Source organism: Paralichthys olivaceus, chromosome 5, assembly GCF_024713975.1.
Source record: "Paralichthys olivaceus isolate ysfri-2021 chromosome 5, ASM2471397v2, whole genome shotgun sequence".
Taxonomy (NCBI): Eukaryota; Metazoa; Chordata; class Actinopteri; order Pleuronectiformes; family Paralichthyidae; genus Paralichthys; species Paralichthys olivaceus.
The window spans coordinates 2,491,101-2,513,670 of NC_091097.1; the positions used below are offsets into that span (position 1 = coordinate 2,491,101).

The 22,570-nt window shown below is 41.1% G+C and overlaps 2 long non-coding RNA genes across 4 annotated transcripts; both read right to left on the minus strand.

Annotated features, from left to right (window-relative positions):
* Nucleotides 1–370: 370 nt before the first annotated feature.
* On the minus strand, nt 371–2,099 carry LOC138407813 (uncharacterized). Of its 2 annotated transcripts, XR_011241133.1 has the most exons (3): nt 1,595–2,099; nt 818–903; nt 371–711 (listed from the first exon to the last, which is right to left on the minus strand). It is a non-coding gene; the product is annotated as an uncharacterized lncRNA (long non-coding RNA). The 2 variants fall into 2 exon arrangements; XR_011241132.1 differs by having other exon boundaries at nt 371–903.
* Nucleotides 2,100–5,435: 3,336 nt separating this feature from the next.
* LOC138407783 (uncharacterized) lies at nt 5,436–7,164 on the minus strand. 2 transcript variants are annotated; one of them, XR_011241121.1, is made up of 3 exons: nt 6,660–7,164; nt 5,883–5,968; nt 5,436–5,776 (listed from the first exon to the last, which is right to left on the minus strand). It is a non-coding gene; the product is annotated as an uncharacterized lncRNA (long non-coding RNA). The 2 variants fall into 2 exon arrangements; XR_011241120.1 differs by having other exon boundaries at nt 5,436–5,968.
* Nucleotides 7,165–22,570: the final 15,406 nt, after the last annotated feature.

A 22,570-nucleotide genomic window follows, 5' to 3' on the forward strand; every position in this document is an offset into this window, starting at 1 on the left:
TAATGAAGTTTGAAGCAAGTTAACTAGCTTTAGTAAAGAGTTGTGTTTTGTCATTTGATTGTAATTTTAATAAGTTAATATTAATAAGCTGCATGTGATACAGACTTGTATAACCGCCATTACTATTACAACCTCTTTTTTAGCCTGTTATGGAATTCACAGTGAATTAGACTCAGTGCAGATGTGTAATTATATGACAGTTTAGATGTGATTATAATCTCCACACACCACTGTTGTAAACAGTGCTCATATTTATTATATATGTATCTGTTTTAACACTGAGAGAAGTTGAGGGACTTGAAGTGGACTGTTATCAACAGCACTGTGAGAGATTATCACCCTTGAATATTACAGATGTGGTAGAAAGACATTTTATATATTTATACAATGTTTATTTCTTTTAGTACATCAGTTTGGCTGAAATCTGTGGTGCTTCCACCTGCTGAACACAGAATAAACTGTAGGTACCCGTCTTGGCTGCTTAACACAGCTGATATTACATGTGTCAAAATTATTGTAATTATTGTATTGTACAGTATCTGTAAATAATCATGTTTCTCCTCTGTTCCTTAATATCTACAGATGTGACAATGATTTTAGCATAAAACATCCTTTAACATGACTTTTTTCATTTCATGAAGCACTGCAACACCTGATGTCCTCAGAATCCACTGTGGCAGCAGCAACATGGTGGAGATCGGCAGCTTCAGGCTGGTCAACATGTTAATAATATTGAGTCAATTTCTATATCCATTATGGTTGGTAAAATTAACACTATCACAACAATGTTCATCTTTTACTTTCTGATTTGATAAACCTTAGATAAAAAGTGTTGTCTTTTCTTTTTTGCCATAAGAGACAGAACACGGTCAGCACAGCTGTGTCCCTCAGGTTCGTCCGTCCCTAATAAAATGACAGGAAACATAAAAGTATGGCATTATTGCCGAGATACGTGTTACTTTCAAACAAAGTCTATGTCCTTATATTCTGTGGATATTCAAGTATGTATCTGAATATGGTTTGGGATTAAACAGTGTACTCCAATGAATGTGCAGTATGGAGTTCTTTCACATTAAAAGTATTGCATATATAATGTAATGCATCATGTGCAATCATTTGCTTTAATTGTTAGTAAGTTATGAAAACAGGTCTATACCTGGTAGGTAAACTGTTCATTCATAAATAAAGTCCAGCTCAACAAGTTTTACACTGCAGCAGCTGCACTAATGTTATTTCTGAACCAATAATCTAATAAAACATTAATACTGAAGTTACTCACAGTAACGTAGTCAAGCTAAATAGGTTGGCGAGCTGAACAACTTTACATAACGTTAAATATCTAACTTGGTGGAGCTCATTCACTAAACACACAGTCGCCTTCAGTTTAAAAGATGTATCACCATGAACTCTAACGCTCCTCTCTCCGCTGTGTGGACGCTTCATGTCGGGTTAATAACCCCCGTCCCTCCTGTTAGCATCGCCGTTACTGCTGCTATCTTGCCTGGAGGTTAGCAGAGCTAAGCTAACCAGCCAGGTAACAATGATACCTGCTCATCACTACTGACACGTAAATCAAAGACAGTACTTTACTCACCACAGACACTGCAGCACAGACGTCTTCCACTTCTCCGTCAGGACAATCAGCCGAACAACAAACGATGATGTTCATCCGACATGAGAGTGAAAACTCCTCCACAGACTCCGCTCGTGCTCGGTGACAGTGATTAGCCTGTTAGCTCAGGTGAAGCCGAGCAGACCACAGGCTAACAGCCAGAGTGACGAGCTAACGGTGACGTCACGTGTCAATCAAGTGATAATTATTCATAATTTCAAACCTCTATATTATCTAAACGAGCGAGTTAGAAAAAAATTCACCCCCCCCAGAGTTGTCATGGAGGAAGAACTTACTGATTGAGACTAAACTCGTTTTTTGAACCAGGCTGTAAACACGTTTAATTCTGCTCTAAAGTCGGGCTTTTTAACATGGGAGTCAATGGGAATTGACTCCCTCTTGGAGCCAGCCTCAAGTGGCCACCCAGTGAACTGCAGTTATTTGCACTTCCGTATTGGCCTCAGCGCTCAGCACGGGATGTTGCCGCTTGCTCTGTACATGTTTCCTTGTAATATGGTGGGGTGGGGGGGCTTATTTTCAAAATAAAGGCTTTGTACAGTCTTCCTTGTGACATTCTATTACAATGGGGGAGGGTTGTTTATTTTTATATTCAAAATATAGGCTCTGTATAGACTTCCTAGTAACATTCTATTATAATGGGGGGGGCTTATTTTCAAAATAAAGGCTTTGTACAGACTTCCTGATAACATTCTATTACAATGGGGGAGGGTTGTTTATTTTTATATTCAAAATATAGGCTCCTTACATGTTTGCTGGTAACATTCTATTATAATGGGGGGAGCTTATTTTCAAAATAAAGGCCCATTACATGTTCCTGGTAATATCCAGTTACTATGGGGGGGTGGGGGGGCTTATTTTTACTTTTATTCATATGCTCCAAAATTTAGCAAAAACCACCACCCTCACCCGGATTCGAACCCAGACTCACGTCACATGATCCAAGTGCCTTAACCACTGGGCCAAAGCGGATGGTGGCAAAAACTTTGAATCTAGTAAATTTATAGAGGAGACTTGACCTCTGACAGTCTATGGGGTTGCTATGGTTACTCACTGATTAGATGAGGAACACCTGCTGCGCGCTCACTTTGGAGACAAAAACTGGTTTCAGACCAACCCTCAAACAAAAGCTTCTAACTCAAAATCTATAAGTCGTATCTGAAAAATGAACACATTGTGAGAATCACAAGACTTTGGCCGACGTTCACATATGTTTATATTTAATAAGAGTTAAGAAATGAGACCGTAAGAGCGATTTAGAAATTTAGTTTTCTCATCAGGAATCTTTTTTGGAGATCTCCATTGAAGTCAATGAAAACGGTAGAGGGCGCTGCTCTAGCGCCACTCTTCAAACAAAAGCTTGTAACTCAAAAACTATAGGTCCTATCTGAAAAATGAAAACATTGTGAGAATCCCAAGACTTCCACGAACGTACAGTTATGTTTTGGCGAGAAAGGGTTCAGAAATGAGACCGTGGGAGCGAGTTAGAAATTTTTCTTCGTATTTCTCCTTTTCGGACTTTTTTCCAAAAATTAACATGGGAGTCAATGGAGAGGTGAGACCGGAAAAGATTTCTCGGTAAATTGACTCAGCCTAAACTACTGGACCGAGAGATGTCAGAGTGGCATGTGTGCGTAGGAAACAAACTCTACTTTCACCAGATGTAAAAATCATGTCTGTCGGACTCCGTTTGTGGCTAGGAGAAGTGTTTAAAGACAAAAAAAGTGGCTGAAAAACGCCCGTTTTTGCCGATTCTCTCTTTAGGGCGAGAGACCTTGAGTCCCATTCGTCGGTTTTGGCCGCGTTTTCGCGATTTTTGAGCGAATTATTGGACGAAATTCTTAGAAAAGTCATAGCACACGATTCGACGTATTTCCGCATGTATTTTTATAGGTCTCGAGTATGTGCGATGAAATCTGTGGGAGGAGTAGCGGGACGAAAATTTACGGAAGAAGAACTAAGAAAAATAAACGCAAAATGTTCGAGGAATAATAATATAAGTGCCAATGCATTGCATGGGGCTTTGCCCCATGCAATGCATTGCCAGCTGGGGGCTCCGCCCCCAGCTGGCAAGGCACCCATAATAAAAACTAGAAAATCTCTCCTGCCGAGACATTTTGAATGGGTGCCTTGTGCTCGTCGCCGACGCTCGCGTACAGAGAGACATTTCCTTTAAGACGAAGGACAGAGACCCTGACAGTTGACCAATTTCAGAGAGAGAGAGACTGTAACAGTTCAAGAGGAAGGAGAGAGACCCTGGGAGAGAGAGTGAGACAGTGAGAGAGAAAGACATTTCCAAAAGCTGCTTGATTTTACAATCATGCATGATCAGATCCATGACAGAGAGACTTGACCAATTTCAGAGACAGAGAGAAACCATGTTATAAGGTCTAATCACCATCCATGGGATTTCATTTTAAAAATTCAGCCTCCTTCAGGCTTCCTGGGAAGATCCTGTAACTAGTTGGGGGTTTTATTTTGAAAATCCAGTGTCTTTCAGGCTTCCTGGAAACATTCTGTAACTATTTGGGAGTTTTATTTTGAAAGTCCACTTTTTTTCCGGCTCCCTGGGAACATCCTGTAACTATTTGGACATTTTATTTTGAAAGTCCAGCTTTTTTTAGGCTTCTTAGAAACATTCCTTAACAATTTGGGGATTTTATTTTGAAATTCTAGCTTTTTTTTACTCTTCCTAGGAACATCCTGTAACTATTTGGGAGTTTTATTTTGAAAATCCACTATTTTTCCAGCTCCCTGGGAACATCCTGTAACCATCTGGGGGTTTTATTTTGAAAAACCAGGCTCTGTACAGCTTTCCTGGTAGCATTCTATTACTATGGGGGGGCTTATTTCCAAAATAAAGGCTTTGTACAGACTTCCAGGTAATATCCAGGGGGGGGGGGGGGATGGGGGGGCTTATTTATACGCTTAAACATAGGCTCTGTACCATAGACTGTATATAAAGATGGACGTAGTGTCCGTGACGTCACCCGTTGGTTTCTGAAGAGTGAAAATGAGGCTCGTAGTGGGCGTTTCACCCGGCGCCATCTTGCCGGGGCCTGACTCCTCCTAGTTCCGGGCTAACCCATATATGGGCAAAAAGGAGGCGCGCGTGTGGACGCTAGGCGGGCCGAGTGAAGACTGACAACTGAGCCACGCCCACAGAGCTCATCGTTTCCTGGTTAGCTCAGGCTAAGGAGCTAGGCTAAATGCTACCCGCGACTGCTAACCGGCTAGCGCTGCGGTGTTGTTGCTCCGGGATGGTCGCGGTTGTAACATCGAACCGAACAGAGGTGAGTTACACTGAAACTTTACAACAACAAAACCTATTGATTTATTTATTATTATAATCATACTACATATACTTACATATACTTACATTCCTCAAGTGGTTTTTGATGTTATTGTGGTAATTCACCGTTTATTTAACACATCTAATGAAGTTTGAAGCAAGTTAACTAGCTTTAGTAAAGAGTTGTGTTTTGTCATTTGATTGTAATTTTAATAAGTTAATATTAATAAGCTGCATGTGATACAGACTTGTATAACCGCCATTACTATTACAACCTCTTTTTTAGCCTGTTATGGAATTCACAGTGAATTAGACTCAGTGCAGATGTGTAATTATATGACAGTTTAGATGTGATTATAATCTCCACACACCACTGTTGTAAACAGTGCTCATATTTATTATATATGTATCTGTTTTAACACTGAGAGAAGTTGAGGGACTTGAAGTGGACTGTTATCAACAGCACTGTGAGAGATTATCACCCTTGAATATTACAGATGTGGTAGAAAGACATTTTATATATTTATACAATGTTTATTTCTTTTAGTACATCAGTTTGGCTGAAATCTGTGGTGCTTCCACCTGCTGAACACAGAATAAACTGTAGGTACCCGTCTTGGCTGCTTAACACAGCTGATATTACATGTGTCAAAATTATTGTAATTATTGTATTGTACAGTATCTGTAAATAATCATGTTTCTCCTCTGTTCCTTAATATCTACAGATGTGACAATGATTTTAGCATAAAACATCCTTTAACATGACTTTTTTCATTTCATGAAGCACTGCAACACCTGATGTCCTCAGAATCCACTGTGGCAGCAGCAACATGGTGGAGATCGGCAGCTTCAGGCTGGTCAACATGTTAATAATATTGAGTCAATTTCTATATCCATTATGGTTGGTAAAATTAACACTATCACAACAATGTTCATCTTTTACTTTCTGATTTGATAAACCTTAGATAAAAAGTGTTGTCTTTTCTTTTTTGCCATAAGAGACAGAACACGGTCAGCACAGCTGTGTCCCTCAGGTTCGTCCGTCCCTAATAAAATGACAGGAAACATAAAAGTATGGCATTATTGCCGAGATACGTGTTACTTTCAAACAAAGTCTATGTCCTTATATTCTGTGGATATTCAAGTATGTATCTGAATATGGTTTGGGATTAAACAGTGTACTCCAATGAATGTGCAGTATGGAGTTCTTTCACATTAAAAGTATTGCATATATAATGTAATGCATCATGTGCAATCATTTGCTTTAATTGTTAGTAAGTTATGAAAACAGGTCTATACCTGGTAGGTAAACTGTTCATTCATAAATAAAGTCCAGCTCAACAAGTTTTACACTGCAGCAGCTGCACTAATGTTATTTCTGAACCAATAATCTAATAAAACATTAATACTGAAGTTACTCACAGTAACGTAGTCAAGCTAAATAGGTTGGCGAGCTGAACAACTTTACATAACGTTAAATATCTAACTTGGTGGAGCTCATTCACTAAACACACAGTCGCCTTCAGTTTAAAAGATGTATCACCATGAACTCTAACGCTCCTCTCTCCGCTGTGTGGACGCTTCATGTCGGGTTAATAACCCCCGTCCCTCCTGTTAGCATCGCCGTTACTGCTGCTATCTTGCCTGGAGGTTAGCAGAGCTAAGCTAACCAGCCAGGTAACAATGATACCTGCTCATCACTACTGACACGTAAATCAAAGACAGTACTTTACTCACCACAGACACTGCAGCACAGACGTCTTCCACTTCTCCGTCAGGACAATCAGCCGAACAACAAACGATGATGTTCATCCGACATGAGAGTGAAAACTCCTCCACAGACTCCGCTCGTGCTCGGTGACAGTGATTAGCCTGTTAGCTCAGGTGAAGCCGAGCAGACCACAGGCTAACAGCCAGAGTGACGAGCTAACGGTGACGTCACGTGTCAATCAAGTGATAATTATTCATAATTTCAAACCTCTATATTATCTAAACGAGCGAGTTAGAAAAAAATTCACCCCCCCCAGAGTTGTCATGGAGGAAGAACTTACTGATTGAGACTAAACTCGTTTTTTGAACCAGGCTGTAAACACGTTTAATTCTGCTCTAAAGTCGGGCTTTTTAACATGGGAGTCAATGGGAATTGACTCCCTCTTGGAGCCAGCCTCAAGTGGCCACCCAGTGAACTGCAGTTATTTGCACTTCCGTATTGGCCTCAGCGCTCAGCACGGGATGTTGCCGCTTGCTCTGTACATGTTTCCTTGTAATATGGTGGGGTGGGGGGGCTTATTTTCAAAATAAAGGCTTTGTACAGTCTTCCTTGTGACATTCTATTACAATGGGGGAGGGTTGTTTATTTTTATATTCAAAATATAGGCTCTGTATAGACTTCCTAGTAACATTCTATTATAATGGGGGGGGCTTATTTTCAAAATAAAGGCTTTGTACAGACTTCCTGATAACATTCTATTACAATGGGGGAGGGTTGTTTATTTTTATATTCAAAATATAGGCTCCTTACATGTTTGCTGGTAACATTCTATTATAATGGGGGGAGCTTATTTTCAAAATAAAGGCCCATTACATGTTCCTGGTAATATCCAGTTACTATGGGGGGGTGGGGGGGCTTATTTTTACTTTTATTCATATGCTCCAAAATTTAGCAAAAACCACCACCCTCACCCGGATTCGAACCCAGACTCACGTCACATGATCCAAGTGCCTTAACCACTGGGCCAAAGCGGATGGTGGCAAAAACTTTGAATCTAGTAAATTTATAGAGGAGACTTGACCTCTGACAGTCTATGGGGTTGCTATGGTTACTCACTGATTAGATGAGGAACACCTGCTGCGCGCTCACTTTGGAGACAAAAACTGGTTTCAGACCAACCCTCAAACAAAAGCTTCTAACTCAAAATCTATAAGTCGTATCTGAAAAATGAACACATTGTGAGAATCACAAGACTTTGGCCGACGTTCACATATGTTTATATTTAATAAGAGTTAAGAAATGAGACCGTAAGAGCGATTTAGAAATTTAGTTTTCTCATCAGGAATCTTTTTTGGAGATCTCCATTGAAGTCAATGAAAACGGTAGAGGGCGCTGCTCTAGCGCCACTCTTCAAACAAAAGCTTGTAACTCAAAAACTATAGGTCCTATCTGAAAAATGAAAACATTGTGAGAATCCCAAGACTTCCACGAACGTACAGTTATGTTTTGGCGAGAAAGGGTTCAGAAATGAGACCGTGGGAGCGAGTTAGAAATTTTTCTTCGTATTTCTCCTTTTCGGACTTTTTTCCAAAAATTAACATGGGAGTCAATGGAGAGGTGAGACCGGAAAAGATTTCTCGGTAAATTGACTCAGCCTAAACTACTGGACCGAGAGATGTCAGAGTGGCATGTGTGCGTAGGAAACAAACTCTACTTTCACCAGATGTAAAAATCATGTCTGTCGGACTCCGTTTGTGGCTAGGAGAAGTGTTTAAAGACAAAAAAAGTGGCTGAAAAACGCCCGTTTTTGCCGATTCTCTCTTTAGGGCGAGAGACCTTGAGTCCCATTCGTCGGTTTTGGCCGCGTTTTCGCGATTTTTGAGCGAATTATTGGACGAAATTCTTAGAAAAGTCATAGCACACGATTCGACGTATTTCCGCATGTATTTTTATAGGTCTCGAGTATGTGCGATGAAATCTGTGGGAGGAGTAGCGGGACGAAAATTTACGGAAGAAGAACTAAGAAAAATAAACGCAAAATGTTCGAGGAATAATAATATAAGTGCCAATGCATTGCATGGGGCTTTGCCCCATGCAATGCATTGCCAGCTGGGGGCTCCGCCCCCAGCTGGCAAGGCACCCATAATAAAAACTAGAAAATCTCTCCTGCCGAGACATTTTGAATGGGTGCCTTGTGCTCGTCGCCGACGCTCGCGTACAGAGAGACATTTCCTTTAAGACGAAGGACAGAGACCCTGACAGTTGACCAATTTCAGAGAGAGAGAGACTGTAACAGTTCAAGAGGAAGGAGAGAGACCCTGGGAGAGAGAGTGAGACAGTGAGAGAGAAAGACATTTCCAAAAGCTGCTTGATTTTACAATCATGCATGATCAGATCCATGACAGAGAGACTTGACCAATTTCAGAGACAGAGAGAAACCATGTTATAAGGTCTAATCACCATCCATGGGATTTCATTTTAAAAATTCAGCCTCCTTCAGGCTTCCTGGGAAGATCCTGTAACTAGTTGGGGGTTTTATTTTGAAAATCCAGTGTCTTTCAGGCTTCCTGGAAACATTCTGTAACTATTTGGGAGTTTTATTTTGAAAGTCCACTTTTTTTCCGGCTCCCTGGGAACATCCTGTAACTATTTGGACATTTTATTTTGAAAGTCCAGCTTTTTTTAGGCTTCTTAGAAACATTCCTTAACAATTTGGGGATTTTATTTTGAAATTCTAGCTTTTTTTTACTCTTCCTAGGAACATCCTGTAACTATTTGGGAGTTTTATTTTGAAAATCCACTATTTTTCCAGCTCCCTGGGAACATCCTGTAACCATCTGGGGGTTTTATTTTGAAAAACCAGGCTCTGTACAGCTTTCCTGGTAGCATTCTATTACTATGGGGGGGCTTATTTCCAAAATAAAGGCTTTGTACAGACTTCCAGGTAATATCCAGTTACTATTGGGGGGGCTTATTTTCAAAATAAAGGCTCATTAGATGTTTCCTGGTAAAATTCTATTACAATGGGGGGGGGCTTATTTTCAAAATAAAGGCTCATTACATGTTTGCTGGTAACATTCTGTTATAATGGGGTGGGGGGGGGTTATTTTCAAAATAAAGGCCCATTACATGTTTCCTGGTAATATCCAGTTATTATGGGGGGGGTGGGGGGGCTTATTTATACACTCAAACATAAGCTCTGTACATGTTTCCTTGTAATATGGGGGGTGGGGGGGCTTATTTTCAAAATAAAGGCTTTGTACAGTCTTCCTTGTGACATTCTATTACAATGGGGGAGGGTTGTTTATTTTTATATTCAAAATATAGGCTCTGTATAGACTTCCTAGTAACATTCTGTTATAATGGGGGGGGGGGGCTTATTTTCAAAATAAAGGCCCATTACATGTTCCTGGTAATATCCAGTTACTATGGGGGGGGGTGGGGGGGCTTATTTTTACTTTTATTTATATGCTCCAAAATTTAGCAAAAACCACCACCCTCACCCGGATTCGAACCCAGACTCACGTCACATGACCCGAGTGCCTTAACCACTGGGCCAAAGCGGATGGTGGCAAAAACTTTGAATCTAGTAAATTTATAGAGGAGACTTGACCTCTGACAGTCTATGGGGTTGCTATGGTTACTCACTGATTAGATGAGGAACACCTGCTGCGCGCACACTTTGGAGACAAAAACTGGTTTCACACCAACCCTCAAACAAAAGCTTCTAACTCAAAATCTATAAGTCGTATCTGAGAAATGAACACATTGTGAGAATCACAAGACTTTGGCCGACGTCCACATATGTTTAAATTTAATAAGAGTTCAGAAATGAGACCGTAAGAGCGATTTAGAAATGTAGTTTTCTCATCAGGAATCTTTTTTGGTGATCTCCATTGAAGTCCATTCAAAAGTTAGAGTGTGCTGCTCTAGCGCCACTCTTCAAACAAATGCTTGTAACTCAAAAACTATAGGTCCTATCTAAGAAATGAAAACATTTTGAGAATCCCAAGACGTCCACGAACGTACAGATATGTTTTGGCGAGAAAGGGTTGAGAAATGAGGCTGTAGGAGCGAGTTAGAAATTTTTTCCCGTATTTCTCCTTTCGGACTTTTTTTCCCAAAATTAACATGGGAGTCAATGGAGAGGTGAGACCGGAAAAGATTTTTCAAAAAAATGTTCAAGCCTAAACTACTGAACCGACAGATGTCAGAGTGGCATGTGTGCGTAGGAAACAATCTCTATTTTCACCTGATGTGAAAATCATGTCTGTCGGACTCCGTTTGTGGCTAGGAGAAGTGTTTAAACAGAGAAAAAGTGGCTGAAAAACGCCCGTTTTGGCCGATTCTCTCTTTAGGGCGAGAGACCTTGAGTCCCATTCGTCGATTTCGGCCACGTTTTCGCGATTTTTGAGCGAATTATTGGACGAAATTCTTAGAAAAGTCATAGCACACGATTCGACGTATTTCCGCATGTATTTTTATAGGTCTCGAGTATGTGCGATGAAATCTGTGGGAGGAGTAGCAGGACAAAAAAACGGCGGAAGAAGAACGAAGAATAACTAGAAAATCTCTCCTGCCGAGACATTTTGAATGGGTGCCTTGTGCTCGTCGATGCCCGCGTTGCTTCGAACACAGAGACATTTCCTTTAAGACGAAGGACAGAGACCCTGAGAGTTGACCAATTTCAGAGAGAGAGAGAGTGAGAGAGAGAGACTGTAATAGTTCGAGAGGAAGGAGAGAGACCCTGGGAGAGAGAGTGAGACAGTGAGAGATAAAGACATGTATAAAAGCTGCATTTTGATCACATGATCCAGAGTGGTGACTGAGAGACTTTACCAATTTCAGAGACAGAGAGAAACCATGTTATAAGGTCTGATCACCATCCATGGCATTTAATCTTAAAAATTCAGCCACTTTCAGGCTTCCTGGGAACATTCTGTAACTATTTGTGGATTTTATTTCGAAAATCCAGACTCCTTCAAGCATCCTGACAACATCCCGCAACTATCTGGCGTTTTTATTTTGAAAGTCCAGACTTTTTTGGGCTTCTTAGGAACATCCCTTGACCATCTGGGGATTTTATTTTGAAAATCTAGCATCTTTTAGGCTTCCTCGGAATATTCTGTGACTATTTGGACATTTTATTTTGAAGGTCCAGCGTTTTTTTAGACTTCCTAGGGACATCCTGTAACTATTTGGGGGTTTTATTTTGAAAATCCAGCATCTCTTAGGCTTCCTGGGAACATTCTGTAACTATTTGGGGGTTTTATTTTGAAAATCTAACATCTTTTAGGCTTCCTGGAAACATTCTGTAACTATTTGGGGGTTGTATTTTGAAAATCCACACATTTTCCGGCTCCCTGGAAACATCCTGTAACTATTTGGACATTTTATTTTGAAAGTCCAGCTTTTTTTAGGCTTCTTAGAAACATTCCTTAACAATTTGGGGATTTTATTTTGAAATTCTAGCTTTTTTTTACTCTTCCTAGGAACATCCTGTAACTATTTGGGAGTTTTATTTTGAAAATCCACTATTTTTCCAGCTCCCTGGGAACATCCTGTAACCATCTGGGGGTTTTATTTTGAAAAACCAGGCTCTGTACAGCTTTCCTGGTAGCATTCTATTACTATGGGGGGGGTTATTTCAAAATAAAGGCCATGTACAGACTTCCTGGTAACATTCTATTACAATGGGGGGGGCTATTTTCAAAATAAAGGCTCATTACATGTTTCCTGGTAATATCCAGTTACTATGGGGGGGGATGGGGAGGCTTATTTATACGCTTAAACATAGGCTCTGTACATGTTTCCTTGTAATATGGGGGGTGGGGGGGCTTATTTTCAAAATAAAGGCTTTGTACAGACTTCCTGATAACATTCTATTACAATGGGGGAGGGTTGTTTATTTTTATATTCAAAATAAAGGCTCATTACATGTTTGCTGGTAACATTCTATTATAATGGGGGGGGTGGGTTATTTTCAAAATAAAGGCCCATTACATGTTCCTGGTAATATCCAGTTACTATTGGGGGGTGGGGGGGCTTATTTTTACTTTTATTTATATGCTCCAAAATTTATCAAAAACCACCACCCTCACCCGGATTCGAACCCAGACTTACGTCACATGATCCGAGTGCCTTAACCACTGGGCCAAAGCGGATGGTGGCAAAAACTTTGAATCTAGTAAATTTATAGAGGAGACTTGACCTCTGACAGTCTATGGGGTTGCTATGGTTACTCACTGATTAGATGAGGAACACCTGCTGCGCGCACACTTTGGAGACAAAAACTGGTTTCAGACCAACCCTCAAACAAAAGCTTCTAACTCAAGATCTATAAGTCGTATCTGAGAAATGAACACATTGTGAGAATCACAAGACTTTGGCCGACGTCCACTTATGTTTATATTTAATAAGAGTTAAGAAATGAGACCGTAAGAGCGATTTAGAAATTTAGTTTTCTCATCAGGAATCTTTTTTGGAGATCTCCATTTAAGTCAATGAAAACGGTAGAGGGCGCTGCTCTAGCGCCACTCTTCAAACAAATGCTTGTAACTCAAAAACTATAGGTCCTATCTAAGAAATGAAAACATTGTGAGAATCCCAAGACTTCCACGAACGTACAGATATGTTTTGGCGAGAAAGGGTTCAGAAATGAGACCGTGGGAGCGAGTTAGAAATTTTTCTTCGTATTTCTCCTTTTCTGACTTTTTCCCAAAAGTTAACATGGGAGTCAATGGAGAGGTGAGACCGGAAAAGATTTCTCGGTAAATTGACTCAGCCTAAACTACTGGACCGAGAGATGTCAGAGTGGCATGTGTGCGTAGGAAACAAACTCTACTTTCACCAGATGTAAAAATCATGTCTGTCGGACTCCGTTTGTGGCTAGGAGAAGTGTTTAAACAGAGAAAAAGTGGCTGAAAAACGCCCGTTTTGGCCGATTCTCTCTTTAGGGCGAGAGACCTTGAGTCCCATTCGTCGATTTCGGCCACGTTTTCGCGATTTTTGAGCGAATTATTGGACGAAATTCTTAGAAAAGTCATAGCACACGATTCGACGTAATTCCGCATGTTTTTTTATAGGTCTCGAGTATGTGCGACGAAATCTGTGGGAGGAGTAGCAGGACAAAAAAACGGCGGAAGAAGAACGAAGAATAATAAACCCGAAAGTTCGAGGAATAATAATATAAGTGCCAATGCATTGCATGGGGCTTCGCCCCATGCAATGCATTGCCAGCTGGGGGCTCCGCCCCCAGCTGGCAAGGCACCCATAACTAGAAAATCTCTCCTGCCGAGACATTTTGAATGGGTGCCTTGTGCTCGTCGATGCCGACGCTCGCGTACAGAGAGACATTTCCTTTAAGACGAAGGACAGAGAGACATATATTATCCAGGTTTACATGACATCCGATTTCAGAGAGACATTACGCTTAAGAGAGAGAGAGAGACGGTGAGAGCGAAAGACATTACCAAAAGCTTCTTGATTTTGTAAACATACATGATCCAGGTCAGTGAGAGACCAATTTCAGAGAGACAGAGAGAAACCATGATGTAAGGTCTTATCACCATCCATGGCATTTAATTTTTAAAATTCCCCCTCCTTCAGGCTTCTCTGGAACATCCTGTAACTATTTGGGGGTTTTATTTTGAAAATCCAGCGTCTTTCAGGCTTCCTGGTAACATTCTATATCTCTTTGGGAGTTTTATTTTGAAAGTCCACTCATTTTCCGGCTCCCTGGGAACATCCTGTAACCATCTGGGGGTTTTATTTTGAAAATCCAGTGTCTTTCAGGGTTCCTGGAAACATTCTATAACTATTTGGGGTTTTCATTTTGAAAATCCAGCATCTTTTAGGCTTCCTGGAAACATTCTGTAACTATTTGGGGGTTTTATTTTGAAAATCCAGCGTCTTTCAGGCTTCCTGGGAACATTCTGTAACTATTTGGGAGTTTTATTTTGAAAGTCCACTCTTTTTCTGGCTCCCTGGGAACATTCTGTAACCATCTGGGGGGTTTATTTTGAAAGTCCAGCTTTTTTTAAGCTTCTTAGAAACATTCCTGAACAATCTGGGGATTTTATTTTGAAATTCTAGCTTTTTTTTACTCTTCCTAGGAACATCCTGTAACTATTTGGGAGTTTTATTTTGAAAATCCACTATTTTTCCAGCTCCTTGGGAACATCCTGTAACCATCTGGGGGTTTTATTTTGAAAAACCAGGCTCTGTACAGCTTTCCTGGTAGCATTCTATTACTATGGGGGGGCTTATTTCAAAATAAAGGCTATGTACAGACTTCCTGGTAACATTCTATTACAATGGGGGGGGCCATTTTCAAAATAAAGGCTCATTACATGTTTCCTGGTAATATCCAGTTACTATGGGGGGGGGGGGGGGGGGCTTATTTATACGCTTAAACATAGGCTCTGTACATGTTTCCTTGTAATATGGGGGGTGGGGGGGCTTATTTTCAAAATAAAGGCTTTGTACAGACTTCCTGATAACATTCTATTACAATGGGGGAGGGTTGTTTATTTTTATATTCAAAATAAAGGCTCTGTATAGACTTCCTAGTAACATTCTATTATAATGGGGGGGGGGCTTATTTTCAAAATAAAGGCCCCTTACATGTTCCTGGTAATATCCAGTTACTATGGGGGGGTGGGGGGGCTTATTTTTACTTTTATTTATATGCTCCAAAATTTAGCAAAAACCACCAGCCACACCCGGATTCGAACCCAGACTTACGTCACATGATCCGAGTGCCTTAACCACTGGGCCAAAGCGGATGGTGGCAAAAACTTTGAATCTAGTAAATTTATAGAGGAGACTTGACCTCTGACAGTCTATGGGGTTGCTATGGTTACTCACTGATTAGATGAGGAACACCTGCTGCGCGCACACTTTCGAGACTTAAACTGGTTTCAGACCAACCCTCAAACAAAAGCTTCTAACTCAAAATCTATAAGTCGTATCTGAGAAATGAACACATTGTGAGAATCACAAGACTTTGGCCGACGTCCACATATGTTTTTATTTAATAAGAGTTAAGAAATGAGACCGTAAGAGCGATTTAGAAATTTAGTTTTCTCATCAGGAATCTTTTTTGGTGATCTCCATTGAAGTCCATTCAAAAGTTAGAGGGTGCTGCTCTAGCGCCACTCTTCAAACAAATGCTTGTAACTCAAAAACTATAGGTCCTATCTAAGAAATGAAAACATTGTGAGAATCCCAAGACTTCCACGAACGTACAGATATGTTTTGGCGGGAGAAAGTTCAGAAATGAGACCGTGGGAGCGAGTTAGAAATTTTTCTTCGTATTTCTCCTTTTCGGACTTTTTTCCAAAAATCAACATGGGAGTCAATGGAGAGGTGAGACCGGAAAAGATTTCTCGGTAAATTGACTCAGCCTAAACTACTGGACCGAGAGATGTCAGAGTGGCATGTGTGCGTAGGAAACAAACTCTACTTTCACCAGATGTAAAAATCATGTCTGTCGGACTCCGTTTGTGGCTAGGAGAAGTGTTTAAAGACAAAAAAAGCGGCTGAAAAACGCCCGTTTTTGGAAACTCGCTCTTTTGATAAAGCGAGCTTGAGTCCCATTCATCGATTTCGGCCACGTTTTCGCGATTTTTGAGCGAATTATTGGACGAAATTCTTAGAAAAGTCATAGCACACGATTCGACGTAAATCCGCATCGTATTTTATAGGTCTCGAGTATGTGCGACGAAATCTGTGGGAGGAGTAGCGGGACAAAGTTTTAGGAAGAAGAAATAAGAAAAATAAACGCAGAAAGTCTCGAGGAATAATAATATAAGTGCCAATGCATTGCATGGGGCGAAGCCCCATGCAATGCATTGCCAGCTGGGGGCGGAGCCCCCAGCTGGCAAGGCACCCATAATAAACCCGAAAGTTCGAGCAATAATAATATAAGTGCCAATGCATTGCATGGGGCGAAGCCCCATGCAATGCATTGCCAGCTGGGGGCGGAGCGCACCCATAATAAGTTGGAATGTTCGAGGAATAATAATATAAGTGCCAATGCATTGCATGGGGCTTCGCCCCATGCAATGCATTGCCAGCTGGGGGCGGAGCCCCCAGCTGGCAAGGCACCCATAACTAGAAAATCTCTCCTGCCGAGACATTTTGAATGGGTGCCTTGTGCTCGTCGCCGATGCTCGCGCACAGAGAGACATATTATCCAGGTTTACATGAGAGACGGTGAGAGCAAAAGACATTTCCAAATGTTGCTTGATTTTATAATCATGCATGAATCCAGGTCGGTGACAGAGAGACTGTACCAATTTAAGAGACAGAGAGAAACCATGTTATAAGGTCTGATCACCATCCATGGCATTTAATCTTAAAAATTCAGCCACTTTCAGGCTTCCTGGGAACATTCTGTAACTGTTTGTGGATTTTATTTAGAAAATCCAGAATCCTTCAAGCATCCTAACAACATCCTAGAACTATCTGGGGTTTTTATTTTGAAAGTCCAGACTTTTTTGGGCTTCTTAGGATCATCCCTTAACCATCTGGGGATTTTATTTTGAAAATCCAGTGTCTTTCAGGCTTCCTGGAAACATTCTGTAACTATTTGGGGGTTTTATTTTGAAAATCCAGCATCTTTCAGGCTTCCTGGGAACATTCTGTGTCTATTTGGGAGTTTTATTTTGAAAGTCCACTCTTTTTCCGGCTCCCTGGGAACATACTGTAACCATCTGGGGTTTTTTTTTTGAAAATCCAGCGTCTTTCAGGCTTCCTGGGAACATTCTGTAACTATTTGGGTATTTTATTTTGAAAGTCCAGCTTTTTTTAGGCTTCTTAGAAACATTCCTTAACAATTTGGGGATTTTATTTTGAAATTCTAGCTTTTTTTTACTCTTCCTAGGAACATCCTGAAACTATTTGGGAGTTTTATTTTGAAAATCCACTATTTTTCCAGCTCCCTAGGAACATCCTGTAACCATCTGGGGGTTTTATTTTGAAAAACCAGGCTCTGTACAGCTTTCCTGGTAGCATTCTATCACTATGGGGGGGCTTATTTCAAAATAAAGGCCCATTACAGACTTCCTGATAACATTCTATTACAATGGGGGAGGGTTGTTTATTTTTATATTCAAAATAAAAGCCCATTACATGTTTTCTGGTAATATCCAGTTACTATTGGGGGGTTGGGGGGGCTTATTTATACACTTAAACATAAGCTCTGTACATGTTTCCTTGTAATATGGGGGGTGGGGGGGCTTATTTTCAAAATAAAGGCTTTGTACAGACTTCCTGATAACATTCTATTACAATGGGGGAGGGTTGTTTATTTTTATATTCAAAATATAGGCTCTGTATAGACTTCCTAGTAACATTCTATTATAATGGGGGGGGGGCTTATTTTCAAAATAAAGGCCCATTACATGTTCCTGGTAACATCCAGTTACTATGGGGGGGGGTGTGGGGGCTTATTTTTACTTTTATTTATATGCTCCAAAAATTAGCAAAAACCACTACCCTCACCCGGATTCGAACCCAGACTCACATCACATGATCCGAGTGCCTTAACCACTGGGCCAAAGCGGATGGTAGCAAAAACTTTGATACTAGTAAATTTATAGAGGAGACTTGACCTCTGACAGTCTATGGGGTTGCTATGGTTACTCACTGATTAGATGAGGAACACCTGCTGCGCGCACACTTTGGAGACAAAAACTGGTTTCAGACCAACCCTCAAACAAAAGCTTCTAACTCAAAATCTATAAGTCGTATCTGAGAAATGAAAACATTTTGAGAATCCCAAGACTTCCACGAACATACAGATCTATTTTCATTGGGGAGAGTTCAGAAATGAGACCGTGGGAGCAATTTAGAATTTTTTTTTCGCATTTCTCCTTTTCTAACTTTCTTCCCAAAATTAACATGGGAGTCAATGGAGAAATGAGTAGAGTAGCTTAGGATTCTGTTTCTGTTTCTGTGATAGCATAGAGCAAGGCTCTTCAATTAGTTTGGAGCTGGGGCCGGTTCTTGAAACTGAGGCAAAGTCAGGGGCAGGAGGATATGAGTAATCACGGTAACAAATAAAGAAATGACAACAACATACTGAAGGAAACAATTTATTCTATTTTGCTTAACAACATATACCCAAGAGGCTGCATAGGCCCAAGGATTCAAAAATCAAACCAGGTCAGCAATAACCAAGCCATATTAATAGACAATTGGAGAAATGCAATTAACTAACAAAAACATGCACTTCATTGAACATAGCTGTATCACCACACAACTTTACTAGTCATTGTCCTCAATATTTAAGATTAAACTGATTTGGCAGAATCAAATGTATCTCCACCAACAAAGTGCATTGCATGAAGCTGAATAGAATTGCAACAACTTAAAAGTGCATGGTATTCTACAAATACAAAACAAAACTGCATAGTAGGCCTCTGAATTGAATTACAACAAAAATGAATGACAATTAATGAGGCGAATAACATCATAATTACATCATACTGTTACAAAAATGAACCTTAATATGCTTGCTTGACTAACATGCCTATTAACTTGCAAGCAATTTACCTACATTTGCCATCTAATGAGAAAAATGGCATCTATTTGACTTGGCAAGAGCAGTGAAGTCAGGATTATAAGTGGTCAGGGCAATGCGCATGCAGTCATGTAGATGCTGGTCAGTAAGGGATATGCGATTATGAGTTTTAATGGCATTCATGTGTGAGAATGATGACTCACAAGTGTATGTTGAACCAAACATTGTCAGAACAAAAAGTGCAAGATCCCTTGAGTGTGGAAATTTATCACGGCTGACTTCATGGGTCCAGAATTTTTCAAAACCTGCCTGCTGCCATGACTGTCGCAAGTCACCTGATGACTGAATGTCAGTGGTTTCTAGTTGTAAAGACCCCTCATCCACAGAGGATAAAAGCTCCTTTCCTTTCAATGCAAAGTCTGATTGAATGTTCACAGAGAATGGATCCTTTACAAATGTCATAACTCCACTGGGGATGCTAAAATCATAAAACCTTGAGGCAAAGTTGTTTTTCAATGAGTCAATGAAGCCGGACATCATTTCTGTGATTTGTAGGCCAGAACTCCTCAATGTGGGGAAGTGGAGCATCTTCCCAGGACAAAGATCAAAAGAGAAAAGTGAGAACTTCCTTTGAAAAGCATGAAGCTTCTCCACAAGCTCTGCAGCTGTTTTATCCCTGCCCTGCAGCTCCAAGTTGAGGTGGTTCAAATGGTGGAAAACATCACTCAAAAAGAAAACAGTGGCATTAAATTCATCATCTCCCATCAGAGACAGAAACTTGCCAGCTTTTTTCAACTTTGAAGACCGGAGAAACACCAGAATTTCCTCTCTTAGCTCACAAAAACGTTTCAATGCGTTTCCTTTGCTAAGCCATCTAATGTCATTGTGAATGAGCAAATCTTTATATTCAGCAGACATGTCAGCTAATAACTTGCGGAAAAGGCGGTGCTGTAAGCTGGAAGTTGACCGGATAAAATTTATGATGGCCATGACAGCGTCCATGGCCTCTTTCAACTCACCTCTGAGCTTGGCACACAGGAGGCTCTGGTGGATGAGGCAATTAAGTGATCTCATCTGCGGAGCCACGGCTGCCATCCTCGCAGCTAGTCCCTGCTCCCTGCCCGCCATCGAGGGTGCACCATCAGTCACCAACATGTTGACGCGCGCCAAATCCAAGTTGTTCACTTCAAAGAATGAAACGTTTTGTTGAAAAGAATCTCACCGGTAGTATGTCCCTCCATGGGAATTAGTCCAAGCAGATCCTCACGAAAACATTCCCCATCAAAAAATCGCACATAGAGGCACAGCTGTGCAACATCACTGTTATCGGTGGACTCATCCACGGCCAGAGACATCACTTCGGCCTTCCTCAGATTGTCCAAAAGCGTCTTGAAAACGTCCGATGCAAGGGACTCCACTCTCCTCATATTTGACGAGTCAGATATTGGAACTTGCTTGATGGAATCGATAACACTTTTTCGTGTTTTCTCATCTGCTACCAACTCCTCAATGGATGCTAGCATACACTCCTTAACCACCTCGGAGTCTGTAAACGGCTTTTTATTTTTAGCCAATATCCACGCCACTCGTAACGATGCCGCCGTTGCTCTCACTTGATCCGTAGAGGCCCAGAATAAAGTTTGACATCTTCGCTCATAACAAGATTTGAGGCTCGATATCTTCTGCTTCCGAGCAGCAGAGCCCAGTGGGAAAGTGGCATCAAAGTTAGCATGCGCCGTCTTCAAATGCCTTCTCAAATTGTACTCTTTACACACGGCGATGCACTCATTGCAGATTAAACACACCGGGTTCTTACTATCCACAGTAATAAATACGTATTTCTCTGTCCATTCATTTTTGAACTGCCTATTTTCTGAGTCAACTTTTCTTTTTTTTAAGGTGGAGAGCGACATGTTTGTCTCGTTAGCGCAGCTTGAAAGGTATGAGTCATAACGGCCACAGTGATGCACTCTAGATTGCGAAGGGGCAAATTTGATTGGTCATTTGTTGTCCCCCAAAATTTATGTCCGGTCGAAACATGCACAAGCACCTGTTTACTTGGCTTAAACGGGTGCATACCGAGGCGAGGCAGCGAGGCAGCCGTCGGGGAATAGTAGTAGTGACCATATTGATACTGACCATGATACTGACATGATTATGAGTTACTGACCATGATACTGTGACAAGACAAGATACTGACCACATCTGTTCGCAACAGAGAGACTGTGCATGTGGTGGATGTGTCGTTTTCTAGTGTTGTTTTCAGAGATTGAATTATCGGTGACGTCTGCTGTCTGTTTATGCGGGCCGGTGAGCGACCAGCGACGTGTGATTTACCTGCGCACCTGAGGCACCACAAGGGATTATTTCCAAATGAACGGGATAATTGCTCTTGGGCTATTAATCAGGGATCAACCGGGAGGATCGGACTCTTTTTCTGGACGGTCAGAGGTGGTGAGGATAGCGTGGACTATGTGTGTATTGTTTGCGGCACCTCACAATGCCACAGCTGCGTAAACTTTGGTTTCGGACGTTTTGGGATTCGGGGATAGATGGAATGAACTGTTTTCGTTGGATGAACTGTGGGACTGCGTGAACCTGGGGTTTGGGGGAAATATTTATGTATGTGATTTGTTTTAAGTTGAGTGTTTGTGTTACTTTCCCGTCTTTGTTTGCGGGCACACGTCCAGGCGGTGCGTGTTCATGATTAGTGTTATGGACAATACATACCATTCAATGCAACATTCTGGGTTTATTTCGTTATTATATATATATCATTGACTATGTGGGGGAGCCGATGACCAGGTTATCGGCCTTTTGACGTATTATTCGATTATTGTAAAATGGTGAGGCGGCGGCGCCCGTACCCAGCGAGACAGATCCACCCGTGCTCCTTAAATTAAGCGTTGTAATTTCCCCTTTACATACTAAGTGAGTTGAATTGTTACAACGTGCAATGCTTCATTAGTTTTTCGTGTTGGGGTTTCTGGGAAATGCATCAAGTTGCCTTAATTTATTTAGAGAGTGAATAAACTTGTGAAACAAAGAAGTACCGTCATGTAATCCATTGATTTCAACAATGTAACTGTATTCTGAATACCATATATTTAAATTATAACTGTAACGGAATACAGTTACTCATAATTTGTATTCCAAATACGTAACGCCAGTACATGTATTCCGTTACTCCCAAACACTGGTCGTGGATGGTGGGATATTTGTTTACAGGGGGTTTTGCTAGGTAGGTTTAGAAAGTTTGAACATGAGGGAGCTGGCCCGATGCACCATGCTTGCGGGCTGGGCACACGCTGACGGCGCAGGATCCAGATGTGCCGGCAGCGCCCGTGCCGCTGTATGTGTTGTATGGTGTTTACTGTTTGTTGGGTGAATGTTGTCAATGTGTGTATT